The sequence below is a fragment of the Macrobrachium nipponense genome, chromosome 49, assembly GCF_015104395.2.
Source record: "Macrobrachium nipponense isolate FS-2020 chromosome 49, ASM1510439v2, whole genome shotgun sequence".
Lineage (NCBI taxonomy): Eukaryota > Metazoa > Arthropoda > Malacostraca > Decapoda > Palaemonidae > Macrobrachium > Macrobrachium nipponense.
Window position 1 is genome coordinate 4,436,321 of NC_087224.1, and position 6,422 is coordinate 4,442,742.

Here is a 6,422-nt window from a genome sequence, read left to right on the forward strand (position 1 = left end):
AAAGCACTACTGAGGTCTGCTTTTAGAATGTTCTGTATTGACAATTTATTTTTATTATTTTTTTCTTCGGAAATTGATGCCGCCTTTCTTCCATCATCTAATGAACTTGCTAAAGGTTAAAAAAAAAAAAAAAATAAAAAAAATCCCTTTTCTTGTCCCTGTAAAGAAAAAATAAGAAAAGTCGAACATTTTATTACTGGAGCAGCATTCACTTTTCCAAGATTGAACACAAACAGGTTCTTGGTAGACCCTCAGTTTTGAACTTTTAATTTGATTCCCCCATGAATTTGGCGAGACTTACTAACACTTGAAAGTCTGAAAGAACATTTCCAAAGGCTTCTTCAAAGCTACAAGGGCACATTTCAGAAATCGACGGCACAAGAATCCTACGGTTGGCATCTGCCCAAAGATGACGAATTCCCAATTCTTGGGCGAGGAACAAAATTCTTTTTTGGTAGCTCCGCTGCGGCAGATCGAAGGGTCGTTTCGGAATGTGTCCTGAAACATCTGCAGGACTCGACACCCAATGATGGAACGGAAGTCGGCATTTCTGCCTAGCTTTTACATAGTGATTATTTATGATGTAAGTGTAGAAATCTATCATGTATGTTAGAAGATTATTTTGATGTCAACAGTTTCAGTTAATAAAATACTAAATTAAATCAAATGGATGAGGCTTTTATTTTTTTCCTACAGTGGTGTAAACTCCTGACAGCTGTTAGACAAGTGTGTGATTTTGTTGTGGTATGAGGGCCACTCATCAGATCATTTAAGCCCAGCCACAGAGGCTAGGAGTGTCATGCAGTGACATTGCTAACTATATTTAGATAATAATAAAACAATAATACACTGCGAAGGAACGCAAATTCACTTTAGGTACCTGTCTTCCAGAAAGTTTCATGGAAGCATGTCAGATGTCCACCGGTGTTCCTGACCTAAGCGTACAGTCCTATGGAGAGTATTTACACTATATATTAGAAAAAAATAATGACAAAAGGATTGAATATCATGAAAAAGTCTAATGCCAGTGGCACTATGGGCTCCAAGTGCCAGCTGAATGAGCACTTTACATTAATGTTTCTAACCCAAAGTTAGTTTACTTTTCTTGGGCATCAATTCTGAAATTAAAATCTATGACAGAATAGCATGGCTTGTGTTAAAACTGCTGAATTACTCTTAAGCAATTGGGTTCAAAATCTGTTGGCAAGAGCCACTTATCCAGCAAAGAATTTGTGTTTTCATGCAAAAAGGAGTTGCTTACAGTTTTCCTTTGTGCACAGTTTGCACTGCATAATTTCCAATAAATACCTGAAGTACAAATCAAATGATTCCCTTCAGACTTTGTACATGTGACAGATAAACCCAAAAAGGAACCCCATTTAACTCACTAACCTTTTCCCATAGCCACTATTGATAAAGTTTGGTCATCAAAATAGATGTGGGCCAGAGTTTTGGTAAAATGTAAATCTGTTGTGTCAGTCATGTGCTGCAGAGTTTGGCTGGAATGACGTATAAAGCTATAGACCGATAATAATCTACAGTAGGTATGCCTCCCCCTTTGTAAGTTAGGTTCCCAGAGGTATCATTTTATTTGCTTTAATAAACCAGTAGTAAACCGTTTTGTTATACCACCAGCCATTGTAAGGACCACCACAAATATGGCCCCCCTGAGGTAGGTCTTAACTTACGCTTTCATACTGTCTGTTCTATGGTTTATGGACTGATATTATGTCTAATTAAGATAACTAAACAGTTAGATAAGATTAGCTTGCAACAAAGAATTACATTATTAAAGTATTCATTAAGGGTAGGCTCCACTTTGGGGGGTGCCGATCGTAAAAAATATTTGCCAAAAATACACTAATAAAGACAGGCTAATGAAATTTTCAGGCATTATTAGCACTATAATATGCATATTCCCGCCTGTGAGTTTTATCATCCATACAGGGAAAATTAATGATTTTATGAAAAAAAATGTGAAAAAACGGAAATTTCCGGCCCTTTTACTGAAGGTTATTTGGTGAGAAACTACAGTCTTGAATAGAAATTCGGTCTGACAGAATGTTGGTATATCCACCTGGAACATGCACAAAAAAAATTATCAAAATAGAACAGTAAATAAGCACGTAATAACAAAAAAAAGAGCAACAACTTTGTAAGTTCAGCGAAAGCCCCGCCGAAATATCAGACTATAGCTAGGAAGAAATATTCAGGAAAAATTCAAATCTCGATTTAGGGACAAAAACCTTTTGAGAGTTTGTAGTTATTATGTCACTTGATAGCCTAAAACATCTAAAAATTATATTATTTAGGACAATCAAAGAAAAAAAAAAAAAAAACCACCCCCACCGCCCTTTTTTTTTTTTTTTTTTTTTTTTTTTCCTTTTTTTTTTTTTTTGTTTTTTTTTTTGGGAGGTGGGTGTTTTTTCCTTTGATTGTCCTAAATAATATAATTTTTAGATGTTTAGGCTATCAAGTGACATAATAACTACAATCTCTCAAAAGGTTTTGTCCCTAATCGAGATTTGAATTTTTCCTGAATATTTCTCCTAGCTATAGTCGATGGATTTTTCGCAGCTTTCGCTGAACTTACGAAGTTGTTGCTCTTTTTTTTGTTATTACGTGCTTATTTACTGTTCTATTTTGATAATTTTTTTTTGTGCATGTTCCAGGTGGATATACCAACATTCTGTCAGACCAAATTTCTTTATTCAAGACTGTAGTTTCTCACCAATCACCAAAATAACCTTCAGTACGAGGGGCCGGAAATTTCCGTTTTTTCACATTTTTTTTCATAAAATCATTAATTTTCCCTGTAGGATGATAAAAAAAACTCACAGGGAATATGCATTATTATAGTGCTAATAATGCCTGAAAATTTCATTAGCCTGTCTTGATTAGTGTATTTTTGGCAAATATTTTTTACGATCGGCACCCCCCATAGTGGAGCCTACCCTTAATAAAAGTTTTTCAATGAAATATTTTTTTTTAAGATTCATAGTTCTCACACCCAAAGGGACAGTGGAGAACTACGTATAAAATCCTACATATTTTCATAATTATATAAATTGTCATGAAAAAATAATTCAAATTCATGATTCTCTGTCCAAGAGGACATTCAAGGATTATGTATGAAACAGATGCATATTTTTTTTTGGTAATATACACAACAAATGTGTGTTTAAGTTAAAGCTAATTATGTATATTTATAAACACATTCGTATTTTCCTTGATGGGAAAGCTATAGTGGACTCAAAAGTATTGATTCATTTATTAAGCGCTCAAGTACAAGTCGTAACATTGTCTTTAGTCCCCATTATAATACACAGTCATTCGTTTTCTATGATTTATGGTAACTCGTAGAAAAAAGGAAGGTGATGCTAACTCTTCTAATTTGTTAATTTTTATTTACGAATATACGTTAGTACCTATTTAGGTATGATTGATAGTCAAGTGTATATTTAATTGTTAACGGAGTACATGTGACAGGAAAAAACTCAAAAAACAATTTAACCTCCTCTGTGTAGGGTGAGACATACGTATGGCTATTTTGGCTGTTGGGTTTATTGCTTTTAATTGCTTTGCAGTTGTATTTTTTGCTTTTAAAACATTAATAGAAGATAAAAATTGACAATTCATTAGTCTTAGACAATGCATCTTTTATTTGATTTTATTTAATATATACGTCTGTATGGAATGCTCTCTCTCTCTCTCTCTTCTCTCTCTCTCTCTCTCTCTCTCGGCTCTCTCTCTCTCTCTCTCTCTCTCTCTCTCTCTCTCAAAATTTAACCCAAATTTGAACACAAAATTTAATTCAATCTCAAAATTGACTGAACTCAAACTTGAACCAATCTCAAGATTGAACACAAAATTGAACCCAATCTCAAAAATTGAACCCAAAATTGAACCTAATCCCAAAATTGAACCTAATCCCAAAATTGAACCCAAAATTTATATTGAACTCAAAATGGAACCCAATCTCCTTCCCCACGAGAGAGAGTGAGTGAGAAGATTGAGGGAGATGATTGTTGGAGACGATTGTTGGAGATGACTGAGGGAAAAGAAGAAAAGAATAAGGGAGAGGGAGAAGATTGAGGGAGGCGACTGCATACATAGATACATGTACATACATACATGCGCACCTCTCTCTTTCTCTCAGTTAAATGACATTTCTGCAGATCTTTCCTAATCCTTTGTATAATCCTCATACGCGGCTCCTTACGCACGCACAAATATATAAATGAATAAATGTATGTGCGTATTTGTGAGCGTGAAGGTCCTCACACACGGCAGCCCCAGATATGCAGAGACGAGGGCGTTCATATATATATATATATATATATATATATATATATATATATATTATAATAATAATAATAATAATAATAATAATAAAAGGAGCCCATAAAAACAACAAAATATAGAGAGAAAAGTACTATATTTCAGGTAGATGAATGAGAAAAGTTTACAGAAAAGGTACCATTTTTTCGTCAAAACCATATTTAATGATATGCATTATGATGGGAAGAGATACACCAACGCCAGTCATAGTAACTGCCAGTAACTTCGAGGTTGCACTTCGAAGATTCGTCAGTTCGCCGTGGCAGAAGGTGTCGCCATACTGTGAAATGAGAAAAATAATAAAGTCGAATAAGGCAGTTGTGTAAAATAGCAGACATTAACATACCATAAAATAACTATTTTAGTTGCTGTAACCCAAAGCAAATAATTACCTCTCCTTCTTATTTGGCGGAGTAACTTTCTCGGTAAGTAATTTAGGTTACTTTGAAGAAAATGGGACTTTCCAACTTTTATTCTATAAGAGTATTAGAGTAACGTAATTTTCCGATTTATGTAAGTACATTATTTCTTAAGGCAGTTAATGTTAAGTGTTTAGTGCTTTGTTTACGGTATAGTTTCTCGCCTCCTCCCCGCTCACTTAATTGCTTGAACTATCGTTTTAACGATTGTGGTTTGTTTATTTTTCGAGTGCGGCAGGACTCCTGTGAGGTGACTTTTGAAGGACGGTGCTCGGCCTAGAGTTAGTTCGGGCCGTACTTTGCTTCCTGATACCTCAGCAGCTGGCGATTATTGAATCTTGTTTTTGGAGCTGCCCTTCGCAGGTACACTTCTGTCACCTGCGACGTCGTGTGACCTGTATTCGACGCAGTTGACTTTGTCACCCGCGACTTCGTCGTACTGCCACCTTAGTGGATGTATATATTTCCCTAAGGTATTGAGTGCCATCGTGTTCTGCCGGCACTAGTGGAGATTTGGGCAGTCATCAGCGTATCTCCAAGGACACCTTAAAGCTGCTGCTGAGGGAGCAATCTGGCTCGTGAGGTGTCAAGTAGGGAGACAGATACCAGGTAGGAGTTTGTCTTTGTGTTGTCGGGCAGGACCTCCCCCGACTCCCCCGTACCTGTGGTTACCTGAGTATTCATGTCCTCCCTCGTCTGCAGAGCTGAGATGTATTGGATCACGGCCTCCTTAAAGGCGATTTGAATTTATTTATTTTGGATTGCAGCTTCCCCTGTTTTGTGTAGAAGTTTGTTGATTTTATATATAGAGTATATATATATTATATATATATATATATATATATATATATATAGTATATTATATATTATATATATATATATACGTATATATATATATATATATATATATATTATATATATATTAATGTTATATTTTATAGGACTCTGGTGGTCCTTATGGCCTTTATCGGCCTTGGTGTTTTGTTTATAAAGGGTAGGGTTTTTTTAGACTGTTAATTCATAGGTAGGAATTTAAGTGTTTTCTCACTTTTATCCTTCACCTTTCTTTCCTTCACTTATAGTTGTAGGTATATTTGGATTTTGGTCTGGCCAGCCATTGTATGGATATATTCCTGTTTAGCTGTATTCTTGTGTTCGTTCTCTTTCATGCTTCTATCTAGGGCTTAGTTTTCTTAGCATTTAGGAATCCTACGGGATTATTTGAGGACTAGTGTACGTCCTCTTCAGTCACAAGGTTGACTTAATTTGTTATTTTTCTTGTGAATAAATATTATTGAGTTTTCCCTTTAGTTTTCGTCTCCACTGACCATTTTACGCTGAGTATTTTTGAATATCACTGAGAGTATAAATAGTGCACTAAAGGACCTGCACCACGACTCAATAAAGGGGTCCGTAACAAAGAGGTTGGTGCCTGACTGAGAGGAATATGTACGCAAAGCATTCAGTTTGTGCATTTTGCACAAAGTCAAATTTCTTCATTTATGTAAACCTGCAAGGATGTGTCCACACAGCGAACATCCTATTAAGTCTGGTTTAATTAAAGAAATACTACAAATGGTCCAAAAGACAATTTTTTATTTTGCTATATGGTAGCCAAGGCCACCCGTTATGCTCCAGCGGTTTTGACATGAAAACTAAAAT